The 14,444-nt window shown below is 43.3% G+C and overlaps 1 protein-coding gene across 4 annotated transcripts in view; it reads left to right on the top strand.

Moving 5' to 3' along the window:
• PPP6R2 (protein phosphatase 6 regulatory subunit 2) overlaps positions 1 to 14,444 on the top strand; it is a 112,674-nt gene that overhangs the window by 25,499 nt on the left and 72,731 nt on the right. For 3 of the 4 annotated variants that reach the window (XM_068275912.1, XM_068275909.1, XM_068275911.1), the window contains exon 2: positions 10,468 to 10,568. The gene's annotated coding sequence lies outside the window, so the exon portion shown is untranslated. Of the gene's footprint in view, positions 1 to 1,954; positions 1,970 to 6,032; positions 6,093 to 10,467; positions 10,569 to 14,444 lie in introns of those variants that run through there. The other variant, XM_068275910.1, reaches the window with a different exon arrangement.

Below are 14,444 nucleotides of genomic sequence, written 5' to 3'. Positions count from 1 at the left end.
TCTCTATCTCTGCAGATTTTCCGTTGTGCAGAGAACAAGGTTCTTAAAGTCGGTTCACCTCAAGGGAAAGGACAATGTTCTAGCGGATTGGTTAAGCAGCCAGGAGCTAAATCAAAGCAACTGGTGTCTGAATAGAGAGGTCTTTCTAATGATTTGCAGCAAGTGGGGTCTTCTATCCATAGACCTGTTTGCTGCCTGGAACAATGCACTTCTTCTCAGATTCTGCTCCCTCAATCCCAAGGGCTCTCTGATTTGTCTAGATGCATTCCCGCTTCACTGGGGTCTGGAGAGAGCATTTGTACACCCACCCTTGAAAATGATCGGGAGGTTACTAGAGAAAGTAATCAAAGACCAGGCCACGATAATTCTTATCGCCCCAGACTGGCCAAGAAGGCCTTGGTTTCCTCTGTTACTCTCTCTAGCAGTAGAGGAACCCATGGTCTTGCCGATCAAGGAAGGTCTGCTGTATCAGGGACAAGTATACCATCCTTCAGTGGCCAGTCTGAACCTGAAGGCATAACTTTCGAGGGGCGCTTATTATTGAATTAAGGCCTATTTGAGAAAATGGTTTCTACCTTGCTACATGCAAGGAAATCTGTCACTTCTGCTATCTATCCCAGGATTTGGAAAGTGTTTTGTGAACTTAACAAAGACACTCCAGAATCTTGTAACATTTTCCATTCCAAATATTCTAGATTTCCTGCAGAAAGGGCTAAATATGGGTCTAAAACTGAACACCCTTAAGGTGCAGTTAGCAGCCCTGGGTGCACAAATTCTTTGATTAACCCCCTTGGCGGTATGAAAAATACCGCCAGGGGGCAGCACAGCAGTTTTTTTTTAATTATTTTTTTTTTTAAATCATGTAGCGAGCCGAGGGCTCGCTACATGATAGCCGCTGCTCAGCGGCATCCCCCCAGCCCCGCCGATCACCTCCGGCGATAGGCGATCAGGAAATCCCGTTCAAAGAACGGGATTTCCTGGAGGGCTTCCCCCGTCGCCATGGCGACGGGGCGGAATGACGTCACCGACGTCAGCGACGTCGGGACGTCATTGGGAGACCCGATCCACCCCTCGGCGCTGCCTGGCACTGATTGGCCAGGCAGCGCTCGGGGTCTGGGGGGGGGGGGGCGCGCGCCGCACCGGATAGCGGCGATCGGGCGCGCGGCGGCGGCGATCGGGGTGCTGGCGCAGCTAGCAAAGTGCTAGCTGCGTCCAGCAAAAAAAAAATTAGGTAAATCGGCCCAGCAGGGCCTGAGCGGCACCCTCCGGCGGCTTACCCCGTGTCACACACGGGGTTACCGCTAAGGAGGTTAAAAGGTTTATTAAGGCGGGTTAAAAGGAAAACAGTGGTGAAGAAACCAACTGTTCCGCCTTGGGACTTGGATTTAGTCCTAAATTCTCTTATAGCATTCCCCTTTGAGCCCATGGAACAAATTTCCATTAAGGACTTAACGTTAAAGACGTGTTTGTTAGTAGCAGTGACTACAGTCAGGCGTATTGGGGAAATACAAGCCTTAAACATAAAGCCACCATTTATGACTATCCAACCGGATAGAATCACTTTTAAGTTGCCTCCAAAAGTTGTCACAGATTTCTATAGAGAATAGGAAATATTTATCCCTTCTTTTTGTCCGATTCCTTCAAACTGCAAAGAGGAAAAGTTTAAAAATAATATTTTTATAGCGCTTTTCTCCCTGGGGTCTCAAAGTGCTGTGACCTTGCATTATGCAGTCTCAAAGGCTCGGGTAAAGAGGTGAGTTTTTTTTAGCCTTTTTTTTTTTTTTTTAAAGCTGTCAAGAGAAGGAGCCTCTTGTACTGATTGTGGAAGGTCTGAAACCCGCTAAGAACAGTACCCCTTAGGCCACAGTAATTCTTCAGTCGCTGGATTAGTATTTCATGATCCACAGTATCAAATGCTGCAGGCAAGTCAAGAAGAATCAGAATTGAGCAATCACCCTTGTCCCTTGCAGTAAGTAGATCATTCATTACACTAATTTCAGTGTTTCAGTGCTGTGCCTTTTCCTAAATCCTGACTGAAAAGTATCAAAGATGTTGTTATCTGTAAGCCTGGCTTCTAGCTGGTTGGCGACTGGTTTCTCGATAACTTTTGATAGGAATGGTAAGTTCGGCACAGGTCTGTAGTTGGTCACAGAATCAGGATCTAGTGATGATGTAAGAGTGAACAGAGGCGCCAGCAGGATAAAAGGTTCTAAAAGGCTTAAAATCCCTCAGGAGGTGGTGGTGGACTCGCCTTCCCGAAGCAGACAAGATACCGTCAGTTTTATGACAACAGGTTTATTAATATACTCCAAAACAAACAGTGCAACGCGTTTCACGGGTATGTTCCCGCTTCCTCAGGCAATAAACAGATAGGAGTACCCAGTATGGTCTCAAGGTCACGAATAGCGCCTCTGTCTAGTGATGGTTTCTTCAAGAGGGGTTTTATAATAGCTTTCTTTAGTTCTGAGAAAAGTCCACTTTGCAAGGAGCACTGAGTTATTTTGTGAAGTTCTAGCCTAATCAGCTCTGGGCACTGCATTAAGGATCCAGTTGGGCCAGGATCCAGGTCGCAGGTAGTGAGGCGGAGACTTTGAATGAGAATTCTAAAATCTTCACTCAGTGTCAAAGCCTTGCCATGGTGGTACGGTAGTAGGCATATGCAAAGTCCAGTGGTTCATTGATGTTGTTGGTGTAATGCTGGCACAGATGGCAGACACCTTGTTTGTGAAGAAGGCAGAGAATTCTTCACACCTTTCCGTGGAGAATGTGGTTGGGGCTTTTAGGCAGGAAGGGTTGCAGAGTGATTCCACTGTGTGGAAGAGTTGAGCAGCTCTGTTGTTGGCTGTAGATATTTTGTGCGAGATGAAGTCTGATTTTTTTCTTGGTTATTGCTTGTTGGTATGTCTGAGGTGTTGAATTAGGCTAGATTTGTGCGCCTCAGACCCTGATTTTCGCCACTGTCTTTCTAGCCTGCGCCCTTTCTTTTTTAGATCTATGATGGTTTTGTCAAACCAATTAGCTTTCTGCTTTTTGGTTGCTGATTTGGTGCGCCATGGGGCAATACTGTCAAGTGATTCATATATCATGTTGTTGTACTGGGTTACTAGAGTGTTGGGGTCCATTTGACTATGGAGCAGATTTGTAAAATCCAGGTTGGCAGTTATCCTCTCCGATGTTAATTTATTCAGGGGACGGATTTTGATTGTTTCCTTAGGGTGCTGCTTGATAGGGTGATGTTCAATAGTAAACTATTATGTGATGGTCTGACCATACCACTGGGGTTACTGTTATGTTACTAATGTCCATTCCTAGGTGGAACAGTAAGTCTAGGGTATGCCCTCCTCTGTGGGTAGCAGATTTTACAACTTGTGTTAAGTTTAGTTCCCTGGATGTCAGGAAAATGTTTTTATTTTATTTAGATAAAACTGCTGAGAGAAGAAAGGAGGATAATTTATTTGTTCAGTTCGTAAAGGTTTAACCACTTTACCTCCCTTGCTACGCTTATCTACTCCCCACAAAACTTTACTTGAAGCTCGGGGAAGTAGATAGGCGTACTTGTGGTAAACAGTGTGCTGTATGTCCAATAAGCTATCTGATTATGTATATAGGGTATCATTTTAACCGTGACAAGTGAGAGAATAGATTTTGTGTTGTTTGACAACTGAGGGGTAAGTCATTTTTTTTACCGGAAAACTGAATGAAAAGCAATAAAACTGTTATTTTCATGTACTCTATACCCCTAAATAAATACTTGTAAAAAAACAAAACAAAAGTGACAGCATTGAAAAGAGAATACATAGTTACCCTAGGGACTTAGCTTTTAAAATATGTATGCCATGAGAGTGTATTACTGTTAATCATGAAGATAAGGGCTTTTAATTACTGATAGAGTACAATGAGAAAACAAAAAACACAAAGCAGAAACTAATATATTATCACCATACATTGTACTAGGAACATTATTTAAATGTTGAGATAACCAGGACAAATTAGCAAATACAATGTGTGGGTTTTACCTATGGCAACATTGTTTATTTGAAAACTATAGTGCATGGAAATGGAGAAATAGTGTATTTTTTCTTTTTTTTTCTCATTTTTCCCTTTAAAATGCACAGATAATAGCATAATTACTAAAAGCAAATATCACCCTCACAAAGCATAATTTGTGGCAAAAAAACAAGATATAGATCATTTACATCTGATGAGTAGCAATAAAGTTATTGGTGAATGAATGGGAGGAGCGCTGAAATGTGAAAATTGCTCTGGTTTTTAAGCAAAAAACCCTGTGGTGCTGAAGTGGTTAAGAGCATCCAAGAGTACTTAAAGGAAACCTGTACTGAGTAAAGTTATTTAAAATAAACACATGAGGTAACTTCAAATGAACATTAAATAGTTACCTTATCATCAGTCCCTCTCAGAAGCTCGCCATTTGCTTCTGACAATGATCCCATCCAGTTCTGACAACTTTTTGTCAGAACTGAAATATATCAGTTGCTGTCAGTTATATATCAGTTACTGTCAGTTATAGCTCAGTGGACAACTGATGTGCCCGGTAATGTCTGTTTCCCTATGGTTCAAGTGGGCGATGTTACAGTTTAACGGTGTGCTGACCAGAAAGCTGTTATGGGGTAATGGCCATTTTCAAAATGGAGGACGGCGAATTACATTGATCACAGTTGAAAAACAGGATGCAGGAGAGGAGAAACAGATTGAGAAGTAGACTACATGGGAGGTAAATATGACTTGTGTATGTTTATTTTGACTTTTAATTTTCAGTTCAGGTTTTCTTTAAGTGGTTAAAGCTATGCATAAGCAAAGCTTATGAAATAGCAGGTAAGCTAGCTCCTGTGAAAGTCAAAGCACATGCTAATAGGGCTGTCTCCTCTTCCTGGGCAGAAAGGAATTCTGCTTCAGTACTCCAAATTTGTAAGGCTGCCACATGGTCCTCTTATGACACCTTCATAAAGCAGTACCGTTTAGATTTACCAAGTTACCAAGACTTGGGGTTTGGTTGCTAAGTATTATCTGCGGTGGTCCCATCCTGAGAGAGGTAATATTCTAACTCATTGTTTACCTGGAGGGGAGTCAAGCAGAAGCCAATAAGTACTCTTACCGGTAATTGGAATTCTTCGTAGACTCCACTCCAGGTGGGCATACCCACCCAAATCTAACGATAAGTCTCCTACTGAGTCAAGGTAATAAGGTGGCCATACACTGGTCGATTTGCCATCAGATTCGACCAAAAGATAGATCCCTCTCTGATCGAATCTGATGAGGGAGGGATCGTATGGCCACCTTACTGCAAACAGATTGTGAATCGATTACAGCCTGAAACCGATCACAATCTGTGGAGCTGCCCCCCCCCCTGCATACATTATCTGTTCCGGCCGGCGCGAGTCCCCTGGTTCACCGCTGTCTTCTTCTCCGCCTGGTCCCGGCATCTTCTCCGCATCGGCTCCCGGCTGGCATCTTCTCCCATCACCTTCCGCATCACCGGCATCCGCATATAACTTTGTCACTCCAGTGACAGCGGAAGTTCAAATAGAGCGCCCTCTATTTGTACTTCCGCTGGCACTGCAGTGACACAGGAAGTTATGCCGGATGCCGTGATGCGGAGAAGATGCCAGCCGGGAGCCGATGCGGAGAAGATGCCGCGACCAGGCGGAGAAGATGCCAGCTAGGAGCCGGGAGGTGACAGCGGTGATTCGCGCCAGCAGAGCAGGTAATGTATACCTGCTGTATTGCGTCGGTCGTCGGGCATTCGAATGCCGCTATCGACGCACTCCCGACCCGCCGGCAACCGAGCAAAATCTTCTGCACGGATGGATTGACGGGAGTCGACGGGAACGATGGATTTCGGATGGAAATCCATCGTTCTGTCAGCGGTGTGCGCGGCGATTTCATGGCCGTTTCGATCACTGTGATCGAAACGGCCGTAAATCGTTAGGTGTATGGGCCCCAATAGTCTTAGCACTGAGGATAGGTAGGAGGATGTGACTATTTAATTGCATCTTGTGCTTCCTGTCCCCTAGGCAGGCAGGGCTATGTCATTGTTCACCTGGAGTGGAGTCTACGCAGAAATCCAATAACCGGTAAGAGTATTTATTGGCTTTAGAGATGGCACAACTTGCCATAATTTTTTTTTATTTTTTTTTTTTATTATTTTTTTACTGGGTGCCTAACCAGAGTGCTAAGCAACAACCAATTGCCACTCAAATAGCATTGCTAAGCAATAATTTGAATATAATTTGCGATAATCTTTACATAGATGCAAGTGCAGGTACTGTGATTTTTCACATTTCTCTTTGTGTAATGTCTTATTGATCATGTAGGTACGGAACCTCTCAAGTATGCATGTCCAGATTGCTCCTGGCCCAGGCTCCTGTGCACATGTGGAAATGAGTGTAACATTACAGGGAGCGGGAGTGGTCCGAGCATGCACTGCTCATCATTCAATGAGCAGCTGCGCTCCAAGCCATGTTCCATTACTCCGATACTCCCTACATCACAGTCATAAGGAGGAAGTATCAGAGGTACGGAGTGCAATGGACAGTGGTGGGTTAATCCCTCTTCCTGCTGCCCACATGTATAAAGGCTCTTTTTCCGCACATTCGAAATGGGGTTCCGAATTTGGCAGCTCATCCCTCCTTAGGCCACATACACACATCAGACCATAGTCTTTTGAAAATCAAAGATCACAGACCAATCTTACCACCCTTCATGTAGTATGAGAGCCATACTCTACACAGTCTTTTCTATGGAGCTGAACTCCACATCAGAAAAAAATCTTTGCAAGATGCTGCACACACAGATGCTGTACAGACACAAAAGATCAGTATCTGCAAAAGATCTGTTCCTGCCAAAAATCCATTCCTGCAAATTGCAATAATAGTCTATGAGCTCTGCAGATCATCATACACACATGATTTAACTGACATTCATCTGCAGATCAGATCCACCAGGATGGATTTTCAGATCTGCGGATGATTGCTTGATCTGCAGATGAATGTCAGTTAAATCATGTGTGTATGATGATCTGCAGATCTCATAGACTATCATTGCAATTTGCAGGGATGGATTTTTGGCAGGAACAGATCTTTTGCAGATACTGATCTTTTGTGTCTGTACAGCATCTGTGTGTGCAGCATCTTGCAAAGATTTTTTTCTTATGTCGAGTTCAGCTCCATAGAAAAGACTGTGTAGAGTATGGCTCTCATACTACATGAAGGGTGGTAAGATTGGTCTGTGATCTTTCATTTTCAAAAGACTGTGGTCTGATGTGTGTATGTGGCCATAAGGAGAGGTGTGTTTTGATTTTTCCTCACTTTCTATTTTTGTGTAATGCCTGGAGTCTAGCTTTAACTTGTTTGGGACTGCTTTAGGTGAAATTTACGGCATGCTTGTGCACGCCAGTCTCTGACAGAACGTAGATTTTACCTCTTCATGTCCTCTTGTTCCCGTTTGTGATCGCCGTGCTAAAAATAATTGCAGTCTGGGAACACCTTCTATTCTGTGCTATCTGTATTTTTATTCACAACCACTTGATGTGTTATATATTTTCTCTCTGCCTGTAACGTGATAGTATCATATGATGAGGATGCAGTGAAGCAAGGATTTAGTTAGATCAGAAAATAGATTTACCAATCTATGTCATATGCACTTGTACTCCAAGCTCAGCTGATGTTAAAATTCTGCAAAGTATCATAGTGTTGTTGGTTTATTATCACATGATTGTTACTTCAATTTATGCAGGTAAATATATTTTCCTAGAAGCATTATTGAACTGTTAAGTAATGTACTCCACTAGTGCAGCTCAAGGCACACAAATATAAATTAAAATCTAGTTGCGTATGACTCTGCTGTTGTGTCATTCGACCACGACATGTTTGTAGAGGTTGTGACATTGTTAATATATTTGCATAATTGTTGCGCTGGTTTTACCTCCAGTCACCTGGTATTTCCGAGTGGCGACGCTGTGTGGTTGTCCTGCTGACCCTTTGCCTCTAATGCTTTTAGCCATAGACCCTGAACCTGCATATTAGATGTTTCTGACTAAGGGTCTCACATATGAGAGGAAATGCTGCAGATTCGGCTCAGATTCTGGTGTAGTGGAAATAGAAGCACAAATCTGATTGGATTAGCTGCATACATTGCATGCATTTAAATATGGTGCAGGTAAATTTGGGTGCATGGTAAAGCCGAAAAACTGCTCATCCTGCTCTGACTATACTCCTGCCTTTTGTCAAATCTATTCCCCTTTTAAAAAAATTGTCTCTATTCCAGAACAGTGCTCCACCATAGACCATATATATAAAATCACCACCACCAGGAACACCCTAAAAGGTCCTCACTCACCAAACTAGGTGGGCCAGTAGTTACAGTAGTTACACTGTCCGTGTAGTGGGATGCGGTGGAGCGAGCGAACCCTGGAATTCCAACATACGGCGGCCAGCCCGGGAGGCCGCACGGGGTGGAGCCCATTCCTAAAAAATCCACCGGCTTACCAACTACCTGTGATATGTGAATGGAACTTTTTAATAAATACCTTTTATGATAAAGATGCCTGCGCAATGATAGCATTTGTTTGCATTGAGGTTACATTCAAGAAGAAACAAGAGGTCATATCTGAGTAGCACCTGACTGCCACAGGGTGTGGGGAGCCTGGTAAATACCCCAGAGGCGAGATAAGGCCACTGTAACTACTGGCCCACCTCGCTTGGTGAGTGAGGACCTTTTAGGGTGTTCCTGGTTGTGGTTATTTTATATATATGGTCTATGGTGGAGCGCTGTTCTGAAATAGACAATTTATACAAGAAAGGACCAACTCAAGCCTTTTTTCCCAGAAGCGTACCCGTAGGACTGTGTACAATACAGGAACTGAGTAAATACATGTGATCAGTATAAGATTGCCATATAGAACATTTTTTCTGTTGATTGTATGAATCATATTGATTATAATTAATACATCCTTGAACCATATTGGTGATAGTGGGTATATACATTTGAGCGCTGTATAATTTTATGATTAAAATCTATTCCCCTCCCGACTACCTAATTATTCCTCTGCCCATGGCTCTAGCTATGGCCGGTGACCAAATTTCCCTGCTTTTATCAAAATCTGGACTCCGGCTGTTGAACGCCACTTTAGCCATAATTCACCCAAATGTTTCGGCATGTTTGGTTCAGGTGTGTGATTTAGAGCTGAGACCCACTACAAAGCACAAATCGCTAGAGATTTGTGGTAGCGCATTGTAAACTATGTTAAAGGTGATTTCCCTGCTCCTATACAATACATTAGAATGGAAACTCTCCCAAAATGCTGCATGCCCTGCGATTGCGATTTCCCTAATTGCAATCACTCCTGCGGGATCCATCCACTTACATTGGAAAAGAGTTTTTGGGAAATTGCTAGCGATTTAAAGCAATCCCAAAACGCTGCTAAACGTGGGTCCCAGCTGGCGTATTGCATGTGCAGATGATCTGACCAGAGAGAGCTCTGTTGGCTGCCCATACACCACAGGCCTGTTCCCAACTGATTTCAGCATTAGTCCGAGCCGAGTATCCACTGTACTTCTACATTGGCAGAATATAACATTTGGGAGGGACAGCAGCCTGGGGTTCCGTCACATTTGTCGCTCGCGGCATCTCACGCTGTTACTGATCCACAGCCAATTGGCCAATCTCAGCCCAAGTTTTCCCAGCATGTCTGATCGATGCATTCGACCCTAATTCGGTCGAATCGTAGATCAGGTATTGTTGTTGCGGCACCAATTTTAATTTGATTCAATAATAATTATCAAATTGAATGGTTGATCGGTCGCCAAATTGCTAGATGTATGGCCAGCTTAACTCTGTTGCTTATATTTGAGCCTCTTTCCACACTAATTTAAAAGGAAACAAAATTCAGCATTTATCTACAATGTTCAGATCTGGCAGTCTATTATCCCTCCAAACTTTGCTGGCAGTTAGTAAATTCACAAAAGTCCAACCACCTAGATGACATCACTACACTTCACAGCTGACAACTAGGGGTTTGGGGTTCAGAAAGCCCTAGACCACAGTGTCCAAAATCTCTGTATGTGGACATCTAAAGGTAGATTGTTCAGTGTTGCTTTTGTGATGCATTTGCCTGGTGCGTAGGCAAGCTGTTCATTTGAATAGCAATGCATTCCACTGAAAGAAATGAGCAATGCAGATGACATTAATACGTCAAACATAAGTGAAAAGGCCTAAAGGAAAGCATGTACACATTCTACATGTCTGTTGCACATCAGCTGCATTAAAACATATTACAGACCAGTGTGAAAGGGCTCCTAATTAAGGATCCATTCCCCACCACAGCCCATAATTTACAAAATAACTAGCCTTAAGCAATGTAAAGACAGTATATTGGTGGCTGTGTATTTAATAATGCTTAATTTTGTGTTTAAAAAAAAATTCTCACAATTTGTTTTTAATCTTTTTTAGGTGCACTGACTTAATATGTTGTCCTAGTTTACAGCTGCAGCCCAAATGTATGTGTATGATCTACAATATCTGCGTTGAGAACTGTTCTATTCCTGTATAAGGTAAGGGTTGCTATTCATCAGTGTACTAAGGGTTGTAGATTAGCAAGCTGGTGTTCTTCTGCATCAATAAATAGGATCATCTTATTGATTAGCTGTAGCAGGAGCAGAACTGCTCAGCTTTTAATATTAACGGCACACAGCATTTTTACATATATTTTGACCATTAAAGTGGAACTTCCAGCAACATTGTCTCTTTATTTTTTTGATAGTCTGAGTTAGAGATTTTTCTGTCTGGTTTTTTTTTTTTTTTTTTTTAATATTATGTACCTACTAGGATTCTTTTCAGTTACATAGTTATTTTGGTTGAAAAAAAGACATACGTCCATCATTGCAACCTTTTGAGTTTCTCTGTGCAGAGAAAACGGGCCACAAAGGTAAAATGTGTTACTGGCTGGATCGAAGTTTCTCTATTGTACACCTGGTAGTCATAGCTGTTGACCTCCTTTGATGTAGTGGACATACACAAACTCCTTATAAGTACTGATATAGAATTTACAATAACTACTTCTTGTCTTACATTCTACATCTTAACTACTCTGACTTTAAATAACTTCTTTCCAAACTGGTGGTAGATCTTTTTTTATTGTTGTGTATTTTATACAGCACTTTACAGAGTACATTGAGCAAGTCATGATATTGACTGAGCTTCACAGGAGTTCATAATCTAATATAGGACAGAAACTAATTGAGCATAGTACCGCATTTATATAAGTTAAGACCTTTTATTTATTAGTACATAGCAAGGAAATAAGCAGCGCTACTTAAAAACCGACTAGTGCCTACCTGCAAACGAGTGCAAGCCCCACTTGTGGGGTCGAATACACACCGAGCATACACATGACCTGTCTACCACTAGAGGAGGATGTTGGTTTCCATTAACAGCTTGCATGCAACCTATTAAGTACTCGTCCCTCCCACTGCGAAGAAGTCAATCCTCCATGGGAGGGGCCTAACACTAACTAAATCCTAACCTATGTATATGCATAGCCTGGGTGCGGCTAATCAAATAAAATCGAAAATTGAAAATTGCGCAAAAGGTGGATCAGCGCAACACCAGGCCGCCTCCGAATGGCCTCCATCAGAGATGCGCTGAGCCCCCCCAGGAACTACAAACGCACCTTGAACCCAAACAGAAGCTCTGCATATACACCAAAAGCATGGCTGTTAAGTGGGAGCAGCCCACTTATTGTTCCTTCCAGAGTACGTGAGGGTAAAAACCCATGCAAACAGGAGGATAGCATACAGATACTCCATGCAGATAGTTTTCTGTTTAAGAATAGGACAATAACACTGCAAGGTTATATTTTTATGCATTTAACCAACATGGCCTTTATGCAATTACCGTATATTTCACTGTATAAGACACTCCGGAATATAAGACGCACCTAGGTTTAGAGGGCAAAAACCAGGGGAAAAAAATATACTAAACCTGGTGCGTCCATGTTCCAGGAGCGTCTTGAAGATGTTCTCCCCCAGTTGGTATCCTCCTATTTCCCTTTCTGTCCTCCCAGATGTCCCCGGGTGTTCCTACTATGTCCCATCTGTCTGTTTCTTCCCCTGTGTCCCTATGGTCTCTGCCATGTCCCTGCTTTTCTCCCCATGTCCCCGCTACTTGCACACGTGTTCCTGCTCGATGTTTGAATGTATACAGTGTAGTGCTGCTGTATCTCCGCCATGTCACCGCTATGTCCCCCACTACTAGCATTTGTCCCTGCATGATGGTAAGTTTATATAGTTTAGCGCTGCTGCATCCCGCTGTCCCCCCTCCCCTCCCGCTATGTCAGCCGCGTATCCCGCTATGTCAACCGCGTCCCCTCTGTCAGCCGTGTCCCCGCCATGTCCCTGCCATGCAAGCAGTGTCCCCGCTATGTCCGCCCTGTCCCCGCTACTAGAATTTGTCCCTGTATAATGGCAAAGGTGTAAAGTAGCGCTGCTGCAGGCTCTTACATCTCCAGCAGCGCCCGGGGGGATAGCTGACCTCTTCTTTGCCTGACTTTTCGCTCTAGTGACCGCAGCTTGTACTGACGTCAGTACAAGCCGCGGTCACTAGAGCGAGAAGTCAGGCGGAGAAGAGGTTGCTATCCCCGCGGGCGCTGCTGGAGAGGTAAGAGCCTGCAGCGCTACACTTTACACCTTTGCCATTATACAGGGACAAATTCTAGTAGCGGAGACAGGGCGGGAACATGGCGGACATAGCGGGGACACGGCGGACATAGCTGGGATGCAGCAGCTACACTTTACACATTTACCAACATACAGGGACAGATGCTAGTAGCGGGGGACAGAGCAGGCACACAGGCAGGGAATCCCCAAGGTAGCGCGGGTTCTATCAGCGGGTGTCCGGAAATCGGGGATTCCCTGCCTTTGCCGTATAAGACGCAGAGACTTTTTCTCCTCATTTTTTGGAGAGAAAAAGTACGTCTTATACGGCGAAAAATACGGTAACTTTCCCTCAGTAGATAATAAAAATTAATTTTCTGTACCTCACAAATGAAAATGTACTAAACTTAGAAAAGTAATATACTTATTCTGCGTATTTCTGGCTTGCTGGGTGCTTAAAAGGTATTTTATTGTTAAAGAGAACCCGAGGTGTGTTTAAAGAATGTTATCTGCATACAGAGGCTGGATCTGCCTATACAGCCCAGCCTCTGTTGCTATCCCAAACCCCACTAAGGTCCCCCTGCGCTCTGCAATCCCTCATAAATCACAGCCGTGCTGTGAGGCTGTGTTTACATCTGTAGTGTCAGTCTCAGCTGCTCCCCCGCCTCCTGCATAGCTCCGGTCCCTGCCCCTGTCCCTTCCCTCCAATCAGCAGGAAGGGAAGGGATGCAGGCGGGGACTGGAGTTCTGCAGGAGGCGGGGAAAGCAGCAGACTGACACTATAGAGATAAACACAGCCAGCTCTGACAAGCTGTTTGTCAGCAGCGTGGCTGTGATTTATGAGGGATTGCTGAGTGCAGGGGGACCTTAGGGGGGTTTGGGATAGCAACAGATGCTGGGCTGTATAGGCAGATCCAGCCTCTGTATGCATATAATATTCTTCAAACCCACCTCGGGTTCTCTTTAAGATGTGAAAACCTCTAATGCAGTGGTTACCAAACTTTTTTGGGTGAAGGCACCCTTGATGGCTTTGAAATTTTTTTCAAGGCACCCTTCAGCAAAAAAAACTACCAAAATGCCGTTATGACCCTTATCAGGCGACGACCCACTACAAGTAGCTAGTGATGCTTATTAGGCACCGTGATTCCTCTCATGTTCAACTTCAACCATGGTTGCGGGGACTAAAGGTTAACTAGCAGGTAATGCAGCCACATTGTATATCAATGTGCAGTTTGCTTTACCTGATGGTATTTCATAAAGGATCGGGATGCATGTAGCTTTCTTAAGGTTATCATAGTGGCCTTAATGGAAAACTCCATGAGGTGTTATTAGATTTTGACTGAGAATTTGAATTTGTACTGCACATTTTATTTGCGTTTTTAAGTTTGAATAAAACTCACACTTCCTCTAGCTATCTGGTGATTCAAGCTATTTGAATACTAGTAAGCCAGAAAGATAACCAGGCAAATTAATTGCTTGACTGACATCTTCAACTGAGTTCTCTACAAAATAAAACACTTCTTTCTTGAAAAATGCAAGCATTACAGTATGTTTTGAGAGATAAATATCCATTATCCTTGGTAAAGGTATGGTCTGGTGTTAGACATGGAGCAGATAAACATAAAGCATATTATAGTGATATACTGTTTTTATTAATACCCCCACACATTAGACATCAGTTTATACATAACTAAAAACAAAAGCAGGTTTAACTTGCATCAGTATTCATAATATAAAACATAACACTTAAGTCATATCAAAACCCATACAGACAGG

Source organism: Hyperolius riggenbachi, chromosome 3 (genome assembly GCF_040937935.1).
Source record: "Hyperolius riggenbachi isolate aHypRig1 chromosome 3, aHypRig1.pri, whole genome shotgun sequence".
Taxonomy (NCBI): domain Eukaryota; kingdom Metazoa; phylum Chordata; class Amphibia; order Anura; family Hyperoliidae; genus Hyperolius; species Hyperolius riggenbachi.
This window is presented reverse-complemented; position numbering and strand designations above follow the sequence as displayed.